The following is a 13,925-nucleotide window of genomic DNA, read 5'->3' on the forward strand; positions in this document are numbered from 1 at the left end:
AGATACATGCGTCAGATGACTGGCTTACGTAGACTATGAACTTTTACCTGACATATGCAGCTGAACATGAGCCTAAGGAGATAGTAAGATAAATATCTTTGGGAAGTCAGGGCTTTTCAGCTACTCTCAGCAAAATGTAGGTTGATTCTGACTAAACCATTACTCCTGGTTTTTTTTAAAGAGAATTCTCAGTTTCTGAGAATATCTGCTTTCCTGAATTCTGAAAAAATTCTGCCTAATTTTTAATTGTTTAAAAGGAATGCATATTATCATACTAGTATTGAATTCATCATTTCTTGTCAACATGTTAGCTAAATAGTTACTCAAGAATGACTTGACCTAGTAGAAAGTCACTCTCAAAGAAACACATAGTTTGAAGGATTAGGAAATGTAAAGGGTCAACCACAAACCATATTAATTAAACTACAATTTAAGGTTGCCAATACAGAAAAAGGTACTATTGTGAAAGTGGAAGACTAATTTCATAGTGGTGCACCAGATAAAAGCAGTTTTCAGCAGAGGCTGGGTCAAGATAGTCAAACAGGGAACACCTGTTTTACTCCACCCACAACAGCAAAGCTATAATTATGTATAGAAAAAACCTGCGTATAAACAGGCTTGAATTATGGACAAGTGTCCATAGTATGGGACAGAAAGTCAGTATACAGGCAGGGAAGACACAGATAGGCACCCTCTCCCAAGGGAAAACAAAACAGCCTTGCATGCAACAATCTGCAACAGCAAAAAGATTTATAAGGTACAGAACATTAATCTGGCAAGCAGTGGGACAGGTTGTACCATATTTTGGGAGTCGGGTGGTAGTGCAACGGGTTAAGCGCATGCGGCACAAAACGCAAGGATGGCGTAAGGATCCTAGTTCCAGCCCCCGGTCCCCCACCTGCAGGGGAGTCGTTTCACAGGCAGTGAAGCGGCTCTTCAGGTGTCTATTTTTCTCTCCCCTCTGTCTTGCCCTCCTCTCTCCATTTCTCTGTCCTATCCAACAACGACAACATTAATAACAACAATAATAACTACAACAATAAAAAACAACAAGGGCAACAAAAGGGGATAAATAAATAAATACTGAAAAACTATAATTCTATGCTAAAAACCTTACAACAACAGAAGACAAGATATTGAAATTTATAAGCCCTCTTAAGCAGCTGCCATTTTGATGAAGTTCCTTGCTGAGAGTAGCCCTGATGGATGGTGTATTGGAATTTAATCTCCATTGTAATGTATCCTATGGGTAGATTCTAGGAGCAGTGTTCCTTTTTGAACTCATAGTCTGACAAATTCAGTTTTCCATCAGCCTCATAGTGTGCACACTGCCACTATATGGACTGAAGTTACAGCTTTATTTCAGATCTGAATCCCTGTTCATGAAAACTGAGTAGTAGCTGGGCACTTGCAAGCTCAAACTCCAGGTAGGCTTGATATCTTTGCTATAGATGTCTATCAACCCATTGTCACTTCCTAGACCTACTAAAATTCAAACTCCTGATCCAAATTCTCTTGGAACGTCAAATACAATGTGAAGACAGAGGAAATTACCCACTATTATGGATTAAGACAACTTGAAGAAAGTCTAAGAGAGAGATAACAACTTCGTAAATAGTACTTCAAAGTCATGGCTCTAAGGATGTTCATTTATATGAAATGCGCAATGAGGAAAACTGGGAAAGTCAGAGAACAAATGAAAGATCTCATAACAGAAATCAGAGGGAGAAAGTATACAGTAACTGCTCTAAAGTATAGTAGAGAAAGACAGAAAGACAGAAGCTAAATGGTGAATTGATGAGCTGGAGTATAGTGTAGAAAAAAATGAAAAAGAAAAATGAACTAAAGCAAATGAAGATAATACAAGAGTTATAGGATATCAAGAAGAACAAAATTTATATCATAGGGGTGCCAAAGGAGAAGAGAGAGTGAAAAGGGCAGAGTTATTATTTAAATAAACAAGATTTGAGGGTTTCTGCAAAGCAAATTTGATTGGAAATAAGACTGAGTAAGTTCTAAGAATTAAAAAAAATACAAACATAAGATTGTTGAGATTCATAGTAATTAGAATGGAAAGCATCTAAGATAGAAACAATTTTAAAATCAGCAAAAGAAAAACCAAATAATTACCTATAAAGAAATCCAAACACCTAAAAAGACTGGAGTAATATATTAAAAGTTTTGAAATATTAAATTTTCTAAAAGCTTAGATCAGGGAGAACACAAACAACCAGTGGCATTACTTTATAAGATAAAACTATATGTAAATAGCATAAAAGAACATAAATTATGGTGGGGTCTTGTATGATATAGCAAATGCTAACAAAGGTATTTTCAAAGTTAACCAAATTGCCAAATAATTTGGTTATAGCAATAACTATCCATTGCCTTCTTAATCCCTTAGACAGCAGGAAATTTCCCCCTTTCTATGTAAAGCCCATATTTCTCCCAGGCCTGGAATCTCTGGGGTGGGGCTCACTTTCCTGCATGCTTCTCTCAATTCATACCAACTGATACTGCATCTGCTGATCCCAACTTAAGCAATGCAACCAGTACCACCTCAGCATGCTTCACTTCAGACTGTGTTCAAAGATGTCAAGTGTCGAATGTCAACTCTTCAGCTTCATTACTCAGGTGAGAGTTTTCTTAGCTTATAGGACTCCTTAACTCCATTTCGGGTGGTGCACTTAACAAAACCAGATATAGACCAGGGTTCGTGAGATAGGGCATATGTACATGCATCCATCAGTTAGGGGAAAACATATACCTTAAAGCAAAAGTGCACAGTAGTTTACAGTGAATCAATAAATGAAGCGAGAAAGTAGAAAGGACTAAAAAGACACCTTAAAGTACCTAATGAAATAGTTTCTACTTAGACCTAGATTCTCTCCTCATCTACCTCTTATTACATGTCCCTCAATCACTTCAAAGTTAGCCTTGTCAAAGTAAGGACTACAAAAGTTGAATAAGGGCAAGAGACTGGCATACTTTAATGATGACTGTTTAGTCGCTAGCAGGCCATCCCATCACAGGGGTGGGGCCCTAGTCAGGGAGTGTTGGAATTCCCACACAGACGTGGTAGGCCTAGATCCCTCTTACCACTGTCACTGGTCATCTTCATCAGGAACAACATAATGGACCCCTTAGTTGGCCTCTATAGGACCTTGCCTCAATGTGGATCAACAGTGGTATGGAATGTACCATCCTCTGAAGGGAGATTGGACAATATACTCTACCTACTACCTGAAGAAGATGGGTCCTGTAATTAGTGTAGCCTGGAATGTTCCTATCCATGACCACAGAATATGAGCTTAGATCTACAGGGATGCAGAGGTTACATAGTCTTCTGTGCTGAATATGGGCACTAGATCAAACTGATGGGGTTTACAGTTAATATTTATATACTTTCTCCATACTTGGGAGCTACTCTTTTCCCTGATCCAGCATTCTAGTCCTTTTTTTCAACTATGACATCATCTCCCTAGTCAATAACATGAGTCCACTAGCATATCAGATATCAAGCTCAGGTAAAAACTATTAAAGTCATGGGCCCCTTGTAATATACCTAAAAATAGACCTACTAGCATTTTCAAAAACAGAGACCCCAAATATTCATATACAATAGCCTTGCCTTTAGGTTCATGATTAGTCAACAATTTGCTCTTCTTTCTATCTTTTTTTTTTTGTGTGTTCTTTTATTTATTTGTTTGTTTTGTTTATAAAAACGGAAACATTGACAAAACCATAGGATAAGAGGGGTACAACTCCAAACAATTCCCACCATCAGATCTCCACATTCCATCCCCTCCCCTGATAGCTTTCCTATTCTTTAACCCTCTGGGAGTATGGATCCAGGGTCATTGTGGGATGCAGAAGGTTGAAGGTTTGGCTTCTGTAATTGCATCCTAGATGAACATGGGCATTGACAGGTTGATCCATATTCCGAGCCTGTCTCTCTCTTTCCCTAGTAGGGCGGGGATCTGGGGAAGTGGAGCTCCAGGACACATTGGTGGGGTTGTCTGTCCAGGGAAGTCTCGTAGGCATCATGCTTAGAATCTGGAGCCTGGTAGTTGAGAAGAGAGTTAACATAAAAAGCCGAACAAATTGTTGAAAGATCATGAACCTAAAGGCTGGAATAGTGCAGATGAAGAGTTGGGGGTCCTCCATTTTGTAGATAGCTAGTAGGCATATTTTTGTTATATTTCAAAGGGCCTGTGGCTATACTATTTTTTTCCCTGAGCCTGAAATCTGATATGCAAATGTATCCAAGTTATTCTCTGGGGGGATGATGTTATGGCTGGAAAATGAACAGAAAGATGGATCAGGGAAAAGAGTAGCTCCCTAATATTGGAAAGGAGTATAAATATTGTTGACTGTAAACTCCATCGACTTTATTTGGTCTGGGGCCCATATTCAGCTTAGGAGCCTATATGACCTCTGCATTCCTGTAGATATGAGCTCACATTCTGTGGTCATCAGTAGGAACATTCTAAGCTGCCCCAATATCGATCCATCTTCCTCAGGTGTAGCATAGAGTATGTTGTCCATCCTACCTTAGGAGGATGGAACATTCTGTACCTTTTTTAATCCATGTTGAAGGCAAGGTCCTATGGGTGGCCCACAAAGGGGTCTATTTTGTTGTTCCTGATAGAGAACAATGGAGAGAGGGATTTATTTGAGGTTTAGGCCCATCATGTCTGTTTGGGAATCTCAGGACTCCCCGACTAGGGCCTCAGCTGATGGGGTGGCCTGATAGTAACTAAAGAGTCATCATTAAAGTATGCCAGTCTCTTGCCCTTATTAAGCTTTTGCAGTCCTTGCTTTGCTAAGGTTAGCTTTTGAGTGAGTGAGAGAACTGTAATAGAAAGTAGATGAGGAGGGTATCTAAGTCTAATTAGATACTATTTCATTAGGAACTTTATACGGACTCACTGCAGACTATTGTGTACTTTTGCTTTCAGGTATGTATTTTGCCCTAATTTATAGATACACGTGAACATATGCTCTATCTCATGGGACCTGGTTTATACCTAGGTTTTGGGACTTTGTTAGGAAGTGAACTGCCTGGAATGGAATTAGAGAATACTATGAAAGGAAAGGTCTCACCCAGGTAATGAGGGTGAAGGGTTGACATTTCGCATCTGATGTCTCTGGACACAGTCTGAAGTATAGTATGCTGAGGTGGTATTCATTGTATTGATTAGGTTGGGATTAGCAGATCCAGTGTCATTTGGTATGAAATGAGAGAAGCATGCAGGAAAGTGAGCTCCACCCTAGAGGTTCCAGGACTGGGGAAATATAGGCTCTGTAGAGGAAGTGGGAGTTTCCTGCTGTCTTAGGTTTAAGAAGACAATAGATAGTCCCCTTTTTCAGCCCTCAGGTTCCAAATGCTACCATGATGCCAACCTGACTTCACTGGGCAGATGACACCACCATGTGTCTTGGAGCCTTGCATCCCCAGATCCCTGCCTCACTAGGGAAAGAGAAAGGCTGGGAGTATGGGTCAACCTGCCAATGCACGTGTTCAGTGGGGAAGCAATCCCAGAAGCCAGACCTTCCATCCTCTGCATGCCACAATGACCCTGGGTTCATACTCTCAGATGGATAAAGAAATAGGGAAGATGTCAAGGGAGGGAATTGGATACTGAGTTTTAGGGCATGGAAATGTACCTCTCTTATACTATAGTCTTGTCAATATTTCCATTTTATAAATTAAAATTAAAAAAAATAGTGTAAAAGGCCTCCACCCAAGAATACTCCATCTATGTAGGTTATCACTGGTTTTGAAGGAATAGTGAAGACTTTTTCTGTCAAAGTGATCAACAAGAAACATTAAAGGGAAATGCTGAATGATCTCATTCATATGAAGCACTCAGATAAATAAAGGGAAGAATCCAAATCAAATGAAGATGAATTTTGAACTTAGACTACAGGAATAAGATTACCAAAGGGAATTGTGATGATGGACTACAAGGGTGGAGCAGGTTCCATGGACTCTGGAAGAGGACTATTGATACTTTGGTGGTGGATATGGTAACATATTTTGATGATGTGTGCAATTGTATCTCTAAGACTTATAGTCCTTGAGACCAAGCCTAAAACAAATACAAAACAAATAGAATTTAATTTTAATAATTTAAAATTACTAGAAACTGTATATATTTTTTGAAAAAAAAAAGAATATGGCTAGCGCAACATTGCTTTGCATCACCAAAGCAATGGATTTCAGTGAATACAATGAATTTATGAGACAGCATGATACATGGGTCCCTTTGTGAAATAAACAAACTCAAGTTCCTGGGTTCTATTTGTAGCTATTTATATTCCTTCTTTCTTTCTTTCTTTCTTTTTGTTCTAAAAACCCAATTGTATTATACCCCCAGTCGCCATACCTTTGGCAATTATCTTTTTTCTTGATTCACTGGTGATTGATAAGTGTATATGTCTGAACTATATTTTAGTAGCCAGTTATAAAACCAGTAGAAGAAAACTGCTGTCAGTGGAAAATTCAAAATAGCAAATTTTGAAGAACATAAACAAGGAAGAATAAATATAAATAATGCATTCACATCACTGTTAGAAATAATCTCAGTGCTACAAAATCATTGCCTTTTATTTTAACTGAGGGACTTATTCTGGTTAGGTCCATTTCCATTCATTCAATCTGCCACTCTCTTTGTAAGTCTTCTCAAAAAAGACAATATATTTGAGTGCCAAATAAGTGAACTGAAAAAAAGATAAGGCAAATGGAACTCAGAGCTCAACACTGTATGATACAACTATATATTCATTAGGTTACAAATGCTAGAGCTATTAGCTTATATAAGTTATAAATGCAGTATGGGGGTATGTAGCTTCCATGCCAATGAATGAAAAATAATTGGGGCAAGACTTATAAACAGGTCTTTATAATTAGCTATGGACAAGAATTTTTTTTACCTCCAGGGTTATTGCTGGGACTCGGTGCCGGCACTGCAAATCCACAGCTCCTGGAGGCTAATTTCCCCCCCATTTTTGTTGCCTTTGTTGCTCTTGTTGTTATTGTTGTTAATGATACCATTGTTATTGGATAGGACAGAGAGAACTGGAGAGAGGAAGGGAAGATAGAGAGGGGGAGAGAAAGATAGACACCTGCAGACCTGCTTCACTGCCTGTGAAGCGACTCCTGTGTAGGTGCAGAACCAGGGGCTCGAACTGGACTCCTTATGCCAGTCCTTGCGCTTTGCTCCACGTGCGCTTAACCTACTGTGCTACCGCCCCACCACCAAGATTTTTTTTATGTGTGTATATATCATGGCTGGTTTTTAATATAAAGTAACAATTCTTATTTTGTTAGGGAACAACATGAAGTCAGCAAAATTAAGATCATAAGTGAAACTTTTTCAGAAAAGCAAAGTGAAAATGAAATCATTATTAAGGGTCTAGAAAAAATATATCCACACATTTCCTTACAGCCTCAATGAGAAGGTCCATATTTTTTTTATTTAAGAAAGGATTAATTAACAAAACCGTAGGGTAGGAGGGTTCAACTCCACACAATTCCCACCACCCAATCTCCATATCCCACCCCCTCCCCTGATAGCTTTCCCATTCTCCATCCCTCTGGGAGCATGGACCCAGGGTCATTGTGGGTTGCAGAAGGTAGAAGGTCTGGCTTCTGTAATTGCTTCCCCGCTGAACATGAGCATTGACTGGTCGGTCCATACTACCAGTCTGCCTCTCTCTTTCCCTAGTAGGGTGGGTCTCTGGGGAAGCTGAGCTCCAGGACACATTGGTGGGGTTTTCAGTCTAGGGAAGCCTGGCCAGCATCCTGATGACATCTGGAACCTCGTGACTGAAAAGAGAGTTAACATACGAAGCCAAACAAATTGTTGAGCAATCATGGACCCAAAGCTTGGAATAGTGGAGAGGAAGTGTTAGAGAGGTACTCACTGCAAACTCTAGTGTACTTCTGCTTTCAGGTATATATTTTTCAGTAGTTTATAGATACATGTGAACATATGCTCTCTCTCACAGAAACTGGTGTATATCTAGGTTTTGGGACTTTGTTAGAAAGTGAACCACCTGAGATGAAATTAGAGTATACTATGAAAGGAAAGGTCTCACCCGAGTAATGAAGCTGAAGGGTTGTCATTCCATACCTGAAGTCTCTGGACACAGTCTGAAGTGAAGCATGTTGAGGTGGCAATCGTGTTGGTTAGGTTGTGATCAGCGGATGCAATATTATTTGATATGGATTTAGAGAGGCATATGGGAAAGTGGGCCCTATCCAATGGTTCCAGGACTGGGGGAAGTAGGGGCTCTATAGTGGAGATGTGAGGTTTCTGCTGTCTTAAGGTTCAAAAAGACAATGGATAGTTAATGTTATCATCACATTATTTGGTAATTGGGTTAACTTTGAAAAGTCCTTTTGTTAGGGTTTGCTGTACAGTACCCACTATCTTGTATATAGCTGTGCTATTGGATGCTTCTGATCTACTTGGTCTAGGCTTTTGAGAGAGTCCGCATATCAAATACACAGCCTATATATTAAAAAGATTCAGTTTGTGTTTTGAAAAACTTTGAGACATACAATTGATTTCCCCCTCTCATATTAATTAACTAGTGATTTATATGTCTACATTTTGCTAGGAGTGTACATAAACACCATTCCCACCACCAAAAGACTGTGACCCATCCCTCCCTCCCACTCCCACCCCCCACTGTCCCAGGAAGCTGCATGTCTACTCCTCACCACTGGGTTTTTACTTTGGTGCCCTACTTACAATTTGGTCAGGTCCTGCTTTTAGTTTCCCTTTCAGATCTTCTTACTCAACTTCTGTTGATGAGTGGGCTCATCCCATACTCATCTTTATCTTTCTGACTTAGCTCACCTAACATAATTCCTTCTAGTTCTGTCCAAGATGGGTCAGAGAAGGTGGGTTCGTTGTTCTCGATAGCTGCATAGTATTCCATTGTGTATATATACCACAGCTTTCTCAGCCATTCATCTGTTGTTGGGCACCTGGGTTGCTTCCAGGTTTTAGCTATTATGAATTGTGCTGCTATGAACATAGGAGTACACATCTCTTTTTGGTTGGGTGTTATGGAGTCCTTGGGGTATAACCCCAGGAGAGGAATTACTGGATCATATGGAAGGTCCATGTCTAGCGAGAAGGTCCATATTTATCTCAGTAAGTTTTCAGTGTTAGACTTTAGGAGCCAAAGCGACAGGTTTAGACTCAGCCAGACATAAAACCTATGTATAAAAATCTTAAAATATATTTCTTTGGCCCTACTTTTGCCAAAGAACCATTTTATGTGTGCAGGAAGGAGCTGAGTATACTAATGCACAGTGGCATTATGCTGAGTAGGAACAATGGATGACTTCGCCTCACCTGACTTTTCTTGATTGGAATTTAGATACCCAGAGAACCTGAAAGCTAACATGATATTTCTGAGGATTTCATAAAAGATTTTTTTCTTTTTAAAATTTGAAACCATTGAAACTTGAAAGGAAGTCTAAAACCATACCACCCTGTCTGAAAATTTAGAGGAAATTGTCAAGTCTGCATTTGTATAATTAAAGCAGATAATTTGCCTTACAGGTCATCATGCTGTGGATCATTATGGAACGAGAGGAAGTCTTTTTAAATCAGTATTTTTTTCTCTTTTTCTTGAAACAATCTTTTTATATCAATAAATATCAATGGCCTGAATTCACCTATTAAAAGGCACAGAGTAGGAAGATGGATCAGAAAACACAACCCAACAATATGCTGTCTGCAGGAAAACCATCTAACTCAACGAGACAAACACAGACTCAAAGTAAAAGGATGGAAAACTATCATACAAGCCCACAAAAAAGGACAGGAACAGCTATTCTCATATCTGACATGATAGACTTTAAAATAAGTAAAATTAAAAAAAAGATAGGGATGGACATTACTTAATGCTCTGAGGATCAGTCAATCAAGAGGACTTAACAATTATTAACATCTATACACCCAATGAGAAGTCATCTAAATACATCAAACACCTACTGAAAGAGCTACAACAATATATTAACAGCAACACAGTCATAGTAGGGGACTTCAACACCCCACTGTTGCAACTTGACAGACCATTCAGTCAGAAAATCAATAAAGAAATGAGGAAGCTAAACGAGGAGATAGTTAAACTGGAACTATTGGACATTTTCAGAGACATTCACCCCAAGAAACTGGAATACACATTCCACTCAAGTCCACATGGGTCATACTCAAGGATAGCACATATGTTAGGCCACAAAGACAGCATTAGCAATTTCAAGAGCATTGAAATCATCCCAAGCATCTTCTCAGACCACAGTGGAATTAAACTAACACTTAACAATCAACAAAAGAGGGCTGGGTAGACAGCATAATGGTTATGCAAAAGACTTTCAAGCCTGGGCTCCAAAGTCCCAGGTTCAATCCCCAGCACCACCATAAGCCAGAGCTGAGCAGTGCTCTGGTAGCTCTCTCTGTGTATCTTTCTCTCTGTATCCCTCTTTTACTAAAAATAAATAAAATAAAATATTTTAAAAAATCAACATAAGATTAGTAATAGTCCCAAAATGTGGAAGCTCAACAGTACACTGCTTAACAACTACTGGGTCAAAGAGGAAATAAAGGAAGAAATCAAAATGTTTCTATTTTTGATTTCTTCAATGAAAATGAAGACACAAGCTATCAAAATATTTGGGACACAGCTAAGGCAGTACAGAGAGGGAAGCTCATAGTCATACAAGCACACATTAGGAAACAATCAAAAGCATAAACAACCTGATTGCATACCTTAAAGACCTAGAAGAAGAAGAACAAAGGAACCCTAAAGCAACCAGAAGGACAGAAATAACTAAATTTAGGGCACAAATAAATAATAAATAATATTGCAAACAAGAAAACCATACAAAAGATCAACGAAAGTAAATACTGGTTCTTTGAAAGAGTGAACAAAATAGACAAACCTTTAGCCAGACTCACAAAACAAAAAAAGGAGAAAGCCCAAATAAATCAGATAGTAAATTAAAGAGGATATATCACAAGAGACACTGCAGAAATTCAACATATCATGCGAGGCTTCTATTAACAACTCTATGCTACCAAACTAGAGAACCTGGAAAAAATGGATGATTTTCCAGATACCTATGAACTTCCAAAATTAAATAAAGAGGAACTAGATAATATGAACAGGACCATCACAGCCAATGAAATTGAAACAGTTATCAAAAACCTTCCCAAGAATAAAAGTCCTGGACCAGATGGTTTTACAAATGAATTCTACAAAACCTCCAAAGAAGAGTTAATACCTCTATTTTTAAAACTCCTCCAGAAGACTGAAGACACTGGAATACTCCCTTCCAGCTTCTATGATACCAAAAGCAGACAGGGACACAACCAAAAAAGAAAACTACATACCAATATCTCTGATGAGCCTAGATGCTAAATTATTGAAAAAATTCTAGCCAATCAGATACAGCAGTATATTTAAAAGATTGTTCATCATGACCAAGTGTAGTTTATCTCAGGGGTGAAAGGTTGGTTTAATATATATAAATAAATCAACATGATTCACCACATCAATAAAAGGAAGACCAAAAACCACATGGTTATATCAGTAGATACAGAGAAAGCTCTTGACAAAATACATCATCCCTGTATAATCAAAATGCTACAAAAAATGGGAATAGATGGAAAAGTCCTCAAGAAAGTAGAGTCTATACATAGCAAATCTACAGCCAACATCATACTCAATGGTGAAAAACTGGAAGCATTTCCCCTCAGATCAGGTACTAGACAGGGCTGCCCACTATCACCATTACTATTCAACATAGTGTTGGAAGCTCTTGCCATACCAATCAGGCAGGAGTAAGGAATTAAAGGCATACAGATTGGAAGAGAAGAAGTCAAACTCTCCCTATTTACAGATGATATGATAGTATACATAGAAAAACCTGAAGAATCCAGCAAGAAGCTTTTGGAAATCATCAGGCTGTCAGGTGTCAGGCTACAAAATTAACATTCAAAAGTCAGTGGCATTCCTCTATGCAAACACTAAGTTAGAAGAAGATGAAATCCAGAAAAGAATTCCTTTTACAATAGCAGCACAAACAATAAAATGTCTAGGAATAAACCTATCAAAAGAAGTGAAGGACTTGTATACTGAACATATGAGTCACTACTCCAGGAAATTGAAAAAGACACAAATAAGTGGAAAGATATGCCATGTTCATGGGTTGGAATAATCAGCATCATTAAAATGAATATACTACCCAGAGCAAGTAAATGGCTAAGCAATTTGTGGTATTTATACACAATGGAATACTATTCAGCTATTAAAAATAGTGATATCACTCTTTTCATCCCATCTTGTATGGACTTTGAAGAAATCATGTTAACAGAAGGATGAATATGGAATGGTATTACTCTCAGGCAGAAGTTGAAAAAAAAGATCAGAAGAAAAAACACAAGTAGAACCTGAACTGGAGTTGGTGTATTTCACCAAAATAAAAGACTCTGGGGTATAGGTCATGGAACAGGATGACGGAGGACCTAGTGGGGATTACATTGTTATGCATGCACAAACTATTACATTTACTGTCAACTGTAAAACATTAATCCCCAATAAAGAAATAAAAAATATTTTTATTTATTTATTATTGGATATGGGCAGAGAAAAACTGATAGGAGAGGGGGAATATAGAGAGGGAGAGAGACCCCTGCAGCCCTGCTTCACCACTCGTGAAGCTTTCCCCCTGCAGGTGGGGACCAGAGCCTTGAATCCATATCCTTACTTACTGTAATGTGAATGCTTAACCAGGTGTGCCACAACCTGGCCCTGAGGAATTTTTTCTACTTATAGAAATATATAGTGACAATAAATATGGGAGATTAAAAATAGATTTAAGAACTTTTACCTCCAATTTATTTGAATCCAATGTTGACTTTCGCAGATAGTATTCTGAAGAGTCTTACTGATGTGCTTTTCTTGCAACATTCTTTTTATTTTTACTCCGATTTCTTCATTTGACTGACTTTGATAAAAAACACATTTATCTGGCAAAACAACTCACCTGGATAGTGTGCCTGCTTTTTCATACAGAACTCAGGTTTGAGCAAAATTCCCACTAAATTGAAGAAAATGCTAGTGCTGGGCGATTTCTCCTCTCTTTCTATGGTTGTCTTTCTCTATTTGAATAATTTGGCCCAGTGATATTGAAGCCCCAGTGATGAAAAAACAAACACACAAACACACACCTGAAGACCACTAATGCTTTTCTTAACTGTGTTAGGTTCTGAGCAGGGAAAACTCTCCAGAGTTTTGGTCATCTTGTTTTCTTTTCAAAACATGAACGATAAACTACTGTAAGTGATTTGTGCATTTATTTATTTATTTATTTATTTATTTATTTATTTATTTATTTATTGGTTAATGGTCTGTGGTTTAGTTGTTGGCACCTGGGTACAATTTCTCATCTCAACAAGACAAGTGTTCGTAAAACACTTTCACCTCAAAATTAGGACCATCATTGTGTACCAGGAGTTGAAAGTGCCCCCCCTGGAAACCACAACAATCTTCTTGTCCTTCTTCTCCACAGTCCATTGTATTGTTACAGTACACCAAACCACTCCAAGTTTTACTTTATGTTTTCCTTTTTATGATCTTGTATCTTAAGCTCTGCCCATGAGTGAGACCATCCTTCTTTTCCTTGCTTATCACAGTTAACATGATTCCTTCAAGTTCCATCCAAAATGAGGTGAAGAAGGTGACTTCATTACTATTTTTTATATTAAATTTTATCCTATTTTATGAGATACAGAGATAAAGAAATAAAGATAAAAGCAGAGCATGCTCAGTTTTAGTTTATGGTGGTGCTGGGGATTGAACCTGGGACTTCAGTGTCTTAGGAATGCAAGGTTTTT

Source organism: Erinaceus europaeus, chromosome X (assembly GCF_950295315.1).
Source record: "Erinaceus europaeus chromosome X, mEriEur2.1, whole genome shotgun sequence".
In the NCBI taxonomy this organism is placed as follows: Eukaryota; Metazoa; Chordata; class Mammalia; order Eulipotyphla; family Erinaceidae; genus Erinaceus; species Erinaceus europaeus.